The 15,435-nt window shown below is 36.0% G+C and overlaps 1 non-coding gene across 1 annotated transcript; it reads left to right on the plus strand.

Moving 5' to 3' along the window:
- The first annotated feature begins 6,793 nt into the window (after positions 1-6,793).
- On the plus strand, positions 6,794-6,876 carry trnal-cag. The gene has a single exon. It is a non-coding gene; the product is annotated as a tRNA-Leu (tRNA).
- The last annotated feature ends 8,559 nt before the right edge of the window (positions 6,877-15,435 follow it).

Here is a 15,435-nt window from a genome sequence, read left to right on the forward strand (position 1 = left end):
CAGCAAGTTAATTGAGTTAAATCTGCTGGTGGCTAAGTGAAATAACCTTTTGGATTATTATCAGTAAACTGTGCCTTTAAGACCTCATTACTTTCAAAAAATTACATGAATTCCCTTGAATATTCATCATAGTTGTTAGACTGTAGACTACTAAAACAAAAGTGTCAAGCTTAAACTTTTATTTTATTTTGCAACATCTTATGATGCAACCACAAGTTGTGTCCACCCTGTTATGGACAAACACAATATATATAAAGTATGCTTCTAAAGTAATGTAGCAACAATAGAGTCATTTTCAGGTATAAAGCATGTCCCCTTTGCAGCAATAATTCTTACGGCCCCTTAAAATCTTTCTGAGTGATGGATTTTGTTATAAAATGATTTTCTTTCCTCACTGTATCCACATCAGACATCCTTTTTTTCCCCCAAATAAAAGTAACAGCAAATAGCTTTGAACAAAAACTGGAATTAACTTACTTGACCCACTGGTATGTATAATAAATCAGTAATAATGGTTTATTTACCTGTAAAGAATTACTGGTTTATTTGAATAAACCATGATGGTGTGGACAAAGACATGACAGGCTGGAGCAGGATATGACAGGGTGGACAAGAACATTTCACATTTGAGTAATTACTTAACTACACAATTAGCTGTGTGTCAATAATACATTGGCTTTGGCTGTGTGAGTGAGTGACTGAATGTTTCTGTGTTTTGGTCATGCTTACTATTTAAGTGCCCTTGTTGCAGTGTAATGAGTGACAGGAGGTAAAATGAACCTGTTTTCAAACTTTGCAAAAATAATTTGCTTTTTAACATCAGTAGTTTAACAGTTAATAGGAACAACTATTTAAATAAAAGAAAAACATCATGAGAACGATAAAGAAACGCTTGTATGGGTGTATTTTAGTTAAAGTTAGCATTTGATGAACATATGGTTGACATGTTGAAATGTTCAAATGGGCAGTTATCCCAAGATGACAAGGTGGACAGCAATTAGAAATGTTTGAATAGCTTAATATTTTTATGAAAATAGCAAAATGGACAATCAAAATGTTTCAAATATTAACTTCTTTAATACTTTAAGAGAATACAGAAATATAAAAAACATTATATATACTATATATACTATAAAGGTAATATATAACCTCTGAAAGGAGTCATTAAGCTTAACCATGCAGCACCTTGGACATGTCAAAATCCCCATCTCCACATCAAATAACACTGTCTAAAATGTACAAAGTGTATTTTAAAGTAAAGGTTAACATTCCTATATATTTGTAATAGTGTGTTTATTCAGAGTAAACCTTCAAAAAACAATTGTTTCATATTATTTGTATGAAATTTACACCACATTATACTTGATGCACACGATACTGACCCTTTTGTAAACTGTACATGGGCTTCGAGTGACTTGAAAATTCTGACCTACTTAAAGGAACAGGCACTTCAGCCTCACACCAGCTTGGAAAAAGTCTGTGAATGCAAAAGGAGGGAACATTAGCATGTCCAGATCATTGGACTCCACTTTTTTGTGGTTTGTGTGGATCCAGACTGTCAATAAGGTTAGTTTTATCACTATACAGTTGTTTGTTAATATACACTCCCATTTCATTTGATTCAACATGCTTAACAAGCCTGAAAAAACAGTAATAAAACAGTAAAACAGCAAACTCTTCAAGCCCTTACAGTGTATGGGAGTATTTGCAGAATGTAAACAAAGAATGAACCCTGCCAGTATTGTGGAATGATCCCATAATGCAGCGCGACCAGACATACATTCCCAAACGCAAACGCAGTCTTTAATATCACACAACTTGTGCGAGAATGTCTTCTTCAATAGCATATAACACTACAATATTACTGTTAAATTATTTACTAACTAATTTACAAAAGAAAACGAAAGAAAGAAATGAAGGAAAAGTAAGTAAATTGGGATGTGAGTGCAGAATGGGTGCTGAAAAATGGTATTTGGTCTAACACTCTGCTTAACCACCTCTTGCTATAGGAGCATTTGTGTCATGAGTGTATTTTCAAAAGACTTTTCACGCTGTGTTACAAAGAAATTTCTACTTATTTTATTACTTATATTAATTACCAGCCATTTAAATATATGCACTTTTACTCCAATAATGTAAATACAATTGTGTTGGGGATCTAAGCTACTGCTTTCTGTTTCTTCTCATTTTGGAATATGTGACTGATCTTTCTACATTCTGTTGATTATGGTATTATTAACAAAATAGTGTTAATAACACAGGGAATGTAAAGGTTGACAACAGTAACAGAGTTGATGATACAGAAGCCTTTAGTTCACAATATTTACCCCTGAAAATCTGTAATTATATCCCTCCTTAAGTAAACTTGACACCCCCACTTTTTGCACAGTTTTACATACAATAGCCCCTAATGACAAAAAACATGTATTTTGAATTTTGCAAATATAATAATTTAAGCATCACATTTCCATTTGCTAATGATTCATCTTAATTATTTCTACAATACTTATTTACACATTTAATCAGAAAATAACACTGTTTTTCTGACTGTTTTCTGTACTAAAGCCACTGCTCCTCATGTGGCGAAAAAACAGAAGCACATGCCATAGATGTTGTAAAGTCTTAATATGAATTTGTCAAACAAACTTGTATGTAACTATAAATATACAAAATATTTCTATATCCTCCTAAATATATGCAGCAAAGTTGACACTGCATGACTGTTACCAGCAGTTACACATTATATATGTATAAAACATGAATCATCTGACAAAATGAGGCTGGGAAACCTACTTGCTTTCAGCAGCTGTGCTCCCTCTAAGAAAGTGAAATGACGTACTCTACATGTCCCTTACTGAATGATTCATTATTATTCAAGTACGTTTTGATCAGAGTAACTTTTATCAGTTTCTCTTACAGCTGGGATAAACAAACTTTGAAACTTTGAAAATCACATGGTATATAAGAAATTACTTTAAAAGTAACACTGCGTAGGATTTGGGGATTTGGAGACCTCTCTGGTGGAAACATGTAATTGTTTGTACTTACAACAAACAATTTGAATTTTAAATTGTGAGAGTTTGTTAAAAGGCAGCGATAAGGGATAACGGCCCATTTACAAATGATACACAGGCGTCTTGCTCTTTGTTAATGTTAGCTGTAAAACATCACCAGGATGTTTGGCAGCTAGTGTAACACTCATCTCAAACTTGTTTTAATATCATTTAGGTTATATATGGATCTTTGCCAAAGCAAGGCCAACCATACCCAGATAGCAAGCATATATTGGTCCACTGGCTTGATAAGGTTGGAATCCTGCTGTTTGCCACTGCTGGTCTACATTCGGACCACACAGATTACTGTCCTGCATACAAGCTCTAACTAGTTAACCTCTCTCTCTGTTACCAGATCAGAGTCAGGGTATTGTAGAGGGAAAAGAACAATAAGTATACAACCCTGCAGGTGGATGAAGACCAAGCAAAATAGACCTGAATGACAATGAAAAAAGACTAAAAGATAAGTGGACACTTTAGCTGCAGTTTCTAGAAAACTCTACAGTTAAGATTAGCTAGATAGGTGGACTGGATCTGCATAGCCTGCATATCTCTTAAGTTCAGACCGTTCTAATGTGTGAGATTTTATACAAACCTATAAACACCTATATAAAAATAATAAACACGGCTCCCAATAATAAACACAATTAACTGGTTTTAGCCAACTTCTTATTCAGATTTTCCATTCCACCTTAAATGGTGCAGCACTTAAATTTAGGCACCTTATAAGCAGAGCGACTTTTGCAAAAGAAGCTGGCGAAAGCCAACATAATAATCCACTTTTTTGTGGTTTGTGTGGATCCAGACTGTCAATAAGGTTAGTTTTATCACTATACAGTTGTTTGTTAATATACACTCCCATTTCATTTGATTCAACATGCTTAACAAGCCTGAAAAAACAATAATAAAACAGTAAAACAGCAAACTCTTCAAGCCCTTACAGTGTATGGGAGTATTTGCAGAATGTAAACAAAGAATGAACCCTGCCAGTATTGTGGAATGATCCCATAATGCAGCACGACCAGACATACATTCCCAAACGCAAACGCAATCTTTAATATCACACAACTTGTGCGAGAATGTCTTCTTCAATAGCATATAACACTACAATATTACTGTTAAATTATTTACTAACTAATTTACAAAAGAAAACGAAAGAAAGAAATGAAGGAAAAGTAAGTAAATTGGGATCTGAGTGCAGAATGGGTGCTGAAAAATGGTATTTGGTCTAACACTCTGCTTAACCACCTCTTGCTATAGGAGCATTTGTGTCATGAGTGTATTTTCAAAAGACTTTTCACGCTGTGTTACAAAGAAATTTCTACTTATTTTATTACTTATATTAATTACCAGCCATTTAAATATATGCACTTTTACTCCAATAATGTAAATACAATTGTGTTGGGGATCTAAGCTACTGCTTTCTGTTTCTTCTCATTTTGGAATATGTGACTGATCTTTCTACATTCTGTTGATTATGGTATTATTAACAAAATAGTGTTAATAACACAGGGAATGTAAAGGTTGACAAACAGTAACAGAGTTGATGATACAGAAGCCTTTAGTTCACAATATTTACCCCTGAAAATCTGTAATTATATCCCTCCTTAAGTAAACTTGACACCCCCACTTTTTGCACAGTTTACATACAATAGCCCCTAATGACAAAAAACATGTATTTTGAATTTTGCAAATATAATAATTTAAGCATCACATTTCCATTTGCTAATGATTCATCTTAATTATTTCTACAATACTTATTTACACATTTAATCAGAAAATAACAACGTTTTTCTGACTGTTTTCTGTACTAAAGCCACTGCTCCTCATGTGGCGAAAAAACAGAAGCACATGCCATAGATGTTGTAAAGTCTTAATATGAATTTGTCAAACAAACTTGTATGTAACTATAAATATACAAAATATTTCTATATCCTCCTAAATATATGCAGCAAAGTTGACACTGCATGACTGTTACCAGCAGTACACATTATATATGTATAAAACATGAATCATCTGACAAAATGAGGCTGGGAAACCTACTTGCTTTCAGCAGCTGTGCTCCCTCTAAGAAAGTGAAATGACGTACTCTACATGTCCCTTACTGAATGATTCATTATTATTCAAGTACGTTTTTGATCAGAGTAACTTTTATCAGTTTCTCTTACAGCTGGGATAAACAAACTTTGAAACTTTGAAAATCACATGGTATATAAGAAATTACTTTAAAAGTAACACTGCGTAGGATTTGGGGATTTGGAGACCTCTCTGGTGGAAACATGTAATTGTTTGTACTTACAACAAACAATTTGAATTTTAAATTGTGAGAGTTTGTTAAAAGGCAGCGATAAGGGATAACGGCCCATTTACAATGATACACAGGCGTCTTGCTCTTTGTTAATGTTAGCTGTAAAACATCACCAGGATGTTTGGCAGCTAGTGTAACACTCATCTCAAACTTGTTTTAAAATCATTTAGGTTATATATGGATCTTTGCCAAAGCAAGGCCAACCATACCCAGATAGCAAGCATATATTGGTCCACTGGCTTGATAAGGTTGGCATCCTGCTGTTTGCCACTGCTGGTCTACATTCGGACCACCCAGATTACTGTCCTGCATACAAGCTCTAACTAGTTAACCTCTCTCTCTGTTACCAGATCAGAGTCAGGGTATTGTAGAGGGAAAAGAACAATAAGTATACAACCCTGCAGGCGGATGAAGACCAAGCAAAATAGACCTGAATGACAATGAAAAAAGACTAAAAGATAAGTGGACACTTTAGCTGCAGTTTCTAGAAAACTCTACAGTTAAGATTAGCTAGATAGGTGGACTGGATCTGCATAGCCTGCATATCTCTTAAGTTCAGACCGTTCTAATGTGTGAGATTTTATACAAACCTATAAACACCTATATAAAAATAATAAACACGGCTCCTAATAATAAACACAATTAACTGGTTTTAGCCAACTTCTTATTCAGATTTTCCATTCCACCTTAAATGGTGCAGCACTTAAATTTAGGCACCTTATAAGCAGAGCGACTTTTGCAAAAGAAGCTGGCGAAAGCCAACATAATGTCACAGAAAAATCTGTAGACATCCTCCCTAAATGTACCGTTAACCAGGAAACACAAACTTTCGCTTGGAAATGTTTTATGAGCAGCACAGCAGAGCTTTAATCAGACACTGGAGCTGCTGCACTGTTGATCGCGTCTCTCTGGCTGATCTAATACTGCACCTTAAACGACACACTGCTGTACTTCACCGACTACACTAATGAGTGCACTTTCAATGGTACTGCACTGTTTTTACACACTGTCTAGTGTGGTAGTATCTGGTTTGGGACGCACAGAAGTAACGCAGTGGGAAATCTAAGCTGTTTTAGCGTATCGCCATGGTTACAAATCAAACAAAATTATAGCAAAACACTCAAATAAGCTTTAGAAATGAGTTGTAAGCTGAATATTCCCATAAAACTCTTTTACTGTCTTTGCTGGAGCGGTATTGGGTTTATTATCTCGGAACAAGCCGCCGCTGCGCCGCCGAATGAACTTGAATTTGTGTTGAAGTGGTGGCAGCGCGACTGCGTGACGTCATTGGAATATTATGAATAGAACATATTTAGGTAACGTTAACTAACGTTATTCCTGTCAATGACAAGTAAACAAAAGTTGCATGTTAACAGCAGGCTCCTAATCAGGCTGCTTTAACAACAGACGTTTCCAACGATCATACACAGCAGTCAGGATGGCCGAGCGGTCTAAGGCGCTGCGTTCAGGTCGCAGTCTCCCCTGGAGGCGTGGGTTCGAATCCCACTTCTGACAGCCAACCTTTTTCCTTATAACCGACACTGGGACAATAAATTTACCCAGTGTAAGAACACTAATCATGAGGTAATAAACAGGATAGTGTTATTTATAGACATACGATGAGCAGAACCAAAATCTTAACGTTCCCATTCATCTTTCCAACACTTGACAACAGTAGGCTGATGGTTAATCTAATGTGCTCTAACCAACAGGAAAGCTCTCTTAGCTATGTCTATTTTGATACCATAGAAAAAAACAATTCCTTACTGGCCAGTTTTCCGTTGGGTTCCGTTCAGTTGTAAACAGAGAAACCCCAGATTCTCTGACAGCAGGAAAGGTAGCCTAGCAGCATTACGATTCCTTTAATTCAATTTTAAATCAAATTGTGAATTTTCAATAGTATTCAGAAAAAATGGCTATTTGACTACAAGCTTCTTGTGGCTGTTGAAAGGTAACAAGCGTCAAATAAAACAAAGTGACACTGGGCGATATGCCTCTCAGTCAATCACACCGTCAGGAACGTCAGTTGGAACTAATTGTGGTTTAAAAAATAAACAGTGAAGAAGTGAGATTGGCATGTTACTTTCCACACCGCATGTTAAAACATGATGAAAATGAAATACTGAATCCTTACATGTTACAAAAGAAACTGTTCTGGAAGAAAAATATAGCAAAACGTTTAGCTACACTATATGGACAAAAGTATTGGGACACCTACACAGGAGCTTTTATAACATCCCATTCTAATGGTTTTAATGGTCTGATGCTTTAATGGTTTTAAACGTAAGATTGAAATGTGGGTGATACTATTAATATTTCATGTACATTTCTTGCAGGTTAGTGGTTGGCATTTTTTCATCAGTTATTTTCTCATGTCATATCAGAAGGTGACAATGGTAGAATTTAGCAAGATGACTTGTGGCAGAAGTGGCATCCTATGACAGTGTGATGTTCAAAGTCACTAAGCTCTTCAGCACAACCCCTTCTACTGCCACTGTGTGTCTAGGGAGATTACATGGGCTATGTGCTTAATTTTATCCACCTGTTAACAATGGGTGTGGCTGAAACACCTGAACTCAATAATTAGGAGGGGTGTCCCAATACTTTTGTCTATATTGTGTAGATAGGCTGACTAGCTATAGCTTTAACACTCGATCACACTTAGGATGACAGCTCTGTTAAAGCAAGACTATGTAGGATTTGGGGGTTTGGAGACCTCTCTGGTGGAAATATGTAATTGCACGCAATTGTTACACAAGATTTTGTAACATCAATTTCTCATTTCTCAATAGAAAAGACTCAAATGGTTTATTTTTCAAGGCTTTTATTGACACAAATGTCACAAAAAGCATTCGAAAAAAAAGCAGATCCAGCTGTGAGTGGCAAGATTCTGTGATAGCTTTTGTAAAGAAATTCAAATTTTAATGTAATGGTTTTAAATGTAAGATTGAAATGTGACAAACTGTTTATGTCAGTAAACCATGACGAGTTGGTACAGTTTGCTCTTGCTGTCCTGAATGTACATGACTGAGCAGTAAAGATGAGCCTTCATATACTAGTGCTAGCAAGATCTCTCCTACCTTGGCTGCAGCCTTCGCTTTGAGACACGTCCTAAGACTGCCATTAGGTTACAAGTTAAGTGATCTAGCTGCTAGTTAAAATGAAAGAAACTTCGGACAGCAAACATATCGTGGATGATCAACTGCATTTGTGGGAAAAACTGCAAATCGCACTGAACATCTCTCTCTCTTTTTAAAATACACACACACACAGACAGGACTTTCCTTGGTTTACACTCATATTTACCTCAGTTTATCTTCACCCTTCCTCAGTTTGGTTAAGGTAATGAAAATGCATTGTGAAGATATGGGAAAGAGCAAACACTGATTTAAAGTGAGATTTGGAGTGATGAATAATTTCTTTCGTTCATTTGAGCTGGTCTTCACTTTTTGTTTGTGTATATCGATTAATTGATTTTATATGACCTGAGTAGAATCAGTTAAATTGCTTGTTACAGCATGAAATACTTCTGTTTAAATTGAATGATAAAACATTTTTCAGTGTGAGAAGTAAACTAAAATGAGTAATACACAGCTGTGTTTCCCAAAATTTTAATATCAGTTACAGAGTAAAGGGAGTGTACTGGTCGCAGGTGAAGCTGGGATGAATTATAGATAATTCTGTCATCATTATCATCATACTTTTGCATGAGACCTTGTTGCTTTTCAGATGGGTGTTAATTTACGGAAACAGACTACATTCACATAAAATCCTGTTACTCTTAACACCCATCATTGCATTTGAACCTGTAAGATTATTTATCACTGTGAGATGTGGGAGACAGGATGCTTATGGCCAAGTAGAATCTCATCCCTAAGTGTCCTAATTAGGGTTTCACACACATACATACATAAACACACGATTAAGGCCTGTAAAGTATATTGAGCATGACTACTGTTTCACTAAAAACAATCACATACTGCAGCTATTATAATGCAAATATGGGTTTCACATCACCCATATTTTGCTAATCCTCTAAGGGTACATTAGCTGTGTACTGCAGATGACTGTACAGCAAAATACAGACAACAAACAGTTGGTACAAATAAGGAGATAAAACAGCATTGATGAAAATTTTTGCATGATGCATTTTACCCACCCAGATTGGAAGTCAGCATTCCTCTACTGATCTTCATACTTTTCATTTATACTTTTTCCTCTCTGTAGTATAACTCTCGGCACAGATATGACAGAATAATATGGTAATAAGCCATGATTTGGATGCTCCTGTTTTTTTTTAATCCTAGGTGACTGTATCAAATGTGGTATTGTTTAAATGCACAGACAGAAATGCTAATTATCGAAAACATCTCTCTGTTGTATTTTAACACACCTAGTCTTTAAGTGTTATTTTCTATTAGTGTGGTTTATTTGTGATGTGCTTGAAATCAACCTTCAAAAACAGAGGGAAAGTCTGGAAAGGACAATTACCAACATAGCTGCAGCTCGTCGAGGAGGTTCTCAGTAATTAGGCTTGACGCGACCATGGAGGCAGCAGCGGCTAAGCCTGGGTGTCAGCATTCACGTGTGAGCCAGAGAATTAGGTCTCCTGCTGAGAAAGTGATGCTTCTCAGGGCCACAGAGGCTGAACAGAAGGAGCCCAGTAAACCATTCCAACTTAAGAGCTCATATTGCTATACTGTAGCACTTTCCCTCATAAAACAATCAATATCCTTGATAAGTCTGTTTTTTATTAATGCATTCCCGTGTATACTTGAAGAACAACAATGCTTGAAAAGAGCTTTGAAAGCAATAGAAACAGGAAAAGAGGACAGATACTAGCCAGTTTTTGTTGTAGCAGTAGTGACAGGACTCATCTGATAAATGTTCAGATATATGCTGCGTAAAAAAGCATTTTACTCCAATTTAGCAAAGAGTAAAAACATAAGCCTTTCATAGCTTCACAGTTAAAGTGTCGTTGTCTTGGAAATTGAATTATTCTAGTTTGTGACCTGCCTGAGAATGTCTGTGAATGTGTCCTTACTCACACTCTTTATTTTTTGAGGAATTCTATAGTGGTTTGGAAGTAACCTATGGAATTAGTTTAGCATTTCATTTAGAGTGTGGTTCATTATCCACAGTTCTTTTATTTGAGAAGTCGGGAATTTTAAGGAAATCAGGAAATGGCTTATCTTTCTGGTGGAGTAGGGGACAGTTTGTGGACTGTCAGAATATTTGCTCCAGTTCCTCTGACTCAGGAGTGGCCTCCTAGGATCTCGCAACACATGACTCACAACAAAATAAATCCACCAGCTCATTTCTCCTAGCCAAGCTCCTTAGGACATACAGACAGACGGTGGGACAAGAGTTCGCCCTTGGTATGTGTAATGGCTCATCAAAGGAAGGGGGTCTCACTGGTGAATAAGCATTTCTCACTCCTACCCATTACCAGTAAAGACATTGTATCAGTTTGTTTGGAATTGTCCTGCAAGCTGCAGGTGCCTGATAAGAAAATCATCAACATATTACTGGCCTTGAGAAGTATTTACAAAGAGCTAGTTTGCAACAACAAGCTGTTTCCTACTGTTTTGACTATGTACATATACAGACCCTCAATGCCTGATCATGACTAATTATCCAAACTGTTTTTTTTTAAGTAGGAAGGCCTGAACTACTAATATTTCAGGTGTATTTGCAAGTCAGTGTTTGGCATTTTTTGACCTGTCATTTTCTTATTTCATATTAGGCTTTTGCCTTAATAATAACGTTTACTTTACAGCCTATAACACTTGTGGACATTGTGTGGTTGAGTGCAGTGAAATACATCACTGAAACAATGCCATGCTTTCAGCTGACCAGTTGCTTTACTTTGACATTGTGCCAAAAAGAGTTTACGCAACTTCTAACGTTGCCACTTTCTGTCTATCACTATTTTACTGTTTGAAGCATGACATTTCCTTCATCATCAGAAGGTGACAATGGTACACTTTGAGTTGCTATTTGAAATCAGGACTATGTCTTTAGAACAGCCATGAAAAATGCAGTGGTTTATTGTCAGTATAACTAGAAGTATTGCTGGAAAAGAGATCCATTAATTCATTTATCAGCATCTGGGCCGCCCATCAAGTTAACAAGATCGCCCTGATCATCCTTTTCTCTGCATCCTCTTCTCTGTTCTACTGTAGATGTTTCCCAGCAGTGAGTTATTGATATTATTGTTTAAGCCTGCATTCCTCATATGTTGTCCTGAAGGAGCACAACACATTTTTTGATGCTCCATCGCATCTGATTCAGTTCAGACTTGATAATTAACTGATGATTGGAATCACATGTTTTAGAGCAGGAAAAACACTACAAAACTGAATTTGAAAAAGACAGGAATGGTAGGAAGCAAAGCACTGCATGTGATTCTCTGTTTTTCTGTATGAAATTGGCTTAATTTAAAAGAGAATTAATCTGTTTTATATGTTGAATTAAGGCTACTTCTCAAATATGAGAGTAATAATGTGAATAAGTTTGTATGAACTGTAACTGGAAGTATCCAATTAATAAAGGAATCAAAGATTAAGAATGTCTCACCTGTTAAATGAGATTAATCCTCCCTCTGCATGTAGTCACTCAATTAATCTCACTGACATGAAATAGGGATGTATCTTGTGGCTGCTGAACAGTTCTACAGTACTACAATTTTGGAAAGAACTTAAGGAAGCGAAAAGCATTGCTAGTGCTAGTGCCGGTTTTCTTTACTCATGGCTATTTATAATAAATTTTAAAATATGAATGAAACATTTGTGAAGAAATTCTCAGTTTTCCTTATTGATTTTTGTACACCTAATGTTTTGGCTATGGCCAAGAGTTTTTGCCCCGTGATGGCCTGCTTTGCTGCCATTGATACATTTTAGTGCTCATGTTGAGATGTTGATCCATACAGTATTAACTCCGCTGCTTTAGTTAGCTCTCCTGTATCTTGTTTTTAATTTGCAAAGCAATTACACAATTGGCCAACAACTGAGCAACTAGTTGTCCAGTTACTAATGATGCCCTCAAACAGGGGGATTATGTTTAAAAAACAGCTGTGATTCCTTGACCTGTTGGAGATGTAAACAGCCTGTATTACTGGAATCAAACTTCCTGTCCCAAACTTTAACCTCATGGTCATTGTTTCTGTTCAAATCTAATGTACTGTGGTGCCAAATCAACCTCACATTCTAATCCCTTACAGAATGCACAGCATGTGCTCCTGCAGGAATCTGTACGTGTTTCTGTATTTGTAAATAATGTAATGTAATGTAAATAAGAGATAATATTGTCAACTACAAAATATTGCCCATTATAAATGTTATTAAATTGTTACATGATTGTATGTTATACTATACTATAATTTCTTATTTATAATTTAAACAAAGTGGAACTTGACTAGAAGGTATACAGATACAGCTATAATGTAAATTTAGTGCAGTGCTTTATAATAACAACCACTTCTGTTTGTCTGGCACTGGTTCTCAGTACCTGAGGTCTCAGGATCTGCAGTGCTACATTTATAAGGACCTGCATGCTAAGTTTGTCTCCTCTTTATGCAATGGTGTAGGTCTTGTCATGCGTGTAAAGCCTCAGCAGATTTTGATGCAATCAGGGTGATTAGTGAGGCTTTTCAGTCTATCCTTAGCCTCCCAAGGCCCCGATTAGCAGGCAGGCCCTCAGGTGGAGGAGGGCTTTTGAACTAGCAGTTTGCTGCAGCTCTACTTACTCCTAACTCACTCTATGTGGAGTCAGTCTGGAGGAGCCATTCCACCTTCATGGATGGTTTCTCTGATTTCTTTCACCACCTGAAATCCTATGGTTCTTGACATGGTGAGTATTTTATTTGGGATTTTTGTTTATTTCAAATTTGTGAACTCCTATATCATAAAATTAGCAATTATTTGATGTCTTTTTTATTTCTTCTCTGAAGTGTCTCCTGGAACAGTAGAGACTGCAGTGAATTTTTCTAAAAACATTTTTAGTATGTTTTGGAAAGCATGCTTATTGAGATTCTGTCACTACTGATAAAAATGTATGCTTAATGTAAGCATAAATTTTATCTTGAGAAAAATAGTGTTCTACTTTCATTGGCATTTAAGACCCAATGTTTTCCTAAGCACCCAGTATAATAGAAATCTCAGTATATCCATTTTGAACTATGCTCTGCACAAAGCTTTAAAACAGCAACTGACTTTAGTTTAGCATCTGTTACTTATACAACTTGCTGCTCACAGACCATTGACATCACTGTTGTTGTTTTGGGAAAAATAATAGCTTTCTTACGAGTTGTGTTTTTTGTTGACACTACTTCATGTCATTGCTCACTTCAAAAGCAGAAATCAGTACAGGCCTGTAGATAATTGGAAGTGAATGCGATGTCTTCAACCTTGCCAGAGAAAAGGATGTGGTTTTTCAGTTTCCTCAATTCACCCTGCGAGTCCACCTGGAGGCAAAATTAGATAATCTGGAAATCTCTGGTTGAAGGTTACTTAGCATAGTCACTGTTTTTGTGGCTGTGTCTATGGCAGAACAGATGTTTTTTACATTTTCTATGATTGCAAGCTGTCATAAAAAGTATTGCCTACAGTGGATGGTAAGAAGGAAAACTGTACAGCCTGTCAGATTTATTTGCACATCAATTTATGTGTTTGCACATTATCACAACATCTTCCATTAATTTATATGTTTATGTTTTGAGGGTGTTCTGTAAATCAGTGAGATAGACTTGTTCTAGGCTGAACGTGCACTTGTAGAAATCTGAGAAAATTATTTAAGGAAATGTAAAGGAAATACAAGCAATAGGTAATCTGCAAGCACAGGAGAACAATCTGTTAAAGTACATAAACATTAATTACAATAGCATACCATTAAATCCATTCCAAGTCAACCTTGCCATTGCCTGTGAAATACACCATTAAGCACTTCAGAACAACGCAAATTTAATACTATTTGATATCAATATTTATTGTCCATTTTACCCCTGAGCATTTTAAAGGCCACCTGTTGGTCAAGCCACTGGCAGTTGTTGACTTTAATGATGTAATTTGTTTGTTAAACTTATATACACATATTTTTATTTTCTAGATATTTTTTGGCTGACTTAAATTTCCCTGTCCATTGTAACCTAAACCAGCTGTTTTTTTTTCCTGAACCTTCAACCTGTTACCTGTTCACATCCATTTTTTTCCTTGCAGCTGAAGATAAGCTCTTTACTTTAAGTCAGACAAAGCTCAATGTCTGCTCTTTTTATCCCTTGTTACTTTTAGTCTTTGACACTTGTTCGCAGGTGACTGGCTGCAGCTTAAAAACCAAGTGTCAAGTAAAGCTGCTCTCTTTCCATATGACCTAAATTAATTTATTTTGACATGGCATTTGCTTTAGTATTACTTTTTGTTGGATTTTGGCCATTGGTTTAGGAAAGTACATCTATCATCTTAAAAATGTGTTGGACTGAGAAAAGATTTAGATGGTCAGATCTTTTATTGCCTTATTTCAAAGAAATGGACAGTTCTAGTAATTTTCTCACAACAACTCACAACAGCACAGATGTTGTTGGCACATAGCCTTCATGTGAGTGTTGTAAGACTACTAAACATTTAGCAAATGATACTTGATTTTTAAATATATATTTTTCTGTTTCAGCTTTTTTGTAAGTTGGGCAGCCTCTCTCTCTTTGTTACGCATACACAAACCACTAAACATGTTTTCTACTTTCTCTCTTTGGATTACCTCAAATAGAAGTTAAGAGTGCTATATTCTGGACCGTTTAGGAAACATTAATCCTTTTAAAAGGAGGTTCGAATTGAAAGAATTCAGAGATTAAAGAAACTCTGTCCAACCGTTTAATCTCATTAGTCTTTCTTGTATTGCAAGGAATAGAGAATTTCCAACTGTTTTAACATCAGTGGTGGAGAGTAAAATAGTGCATGTACTTCATTACTTCAGTACTTTTTTCAAGTATTTGTTTTCACTTCTGTACATTTCACAGTAAAGTATCCTACTTTACTACTTTCTGTAACATGCTGAGTATGTTTTATTTATGAGTATTTTTAT

The sequence above is a fragment of the Colossoma macropomum genome, unplaced genomic scaffold (assembly GCF_904425465.1).
Source record: "Colossoma macropomum unplaced genomic scaffold, Colossoma_macropomum, whole genome shotgun sequence".
Classification (NCBI taxonomy): Eukaryota; Metazoa; Chordata; class Actinopteri; order Characiformes; family Serrasalmidae; genus Colossoma; species Colossoma macropomum.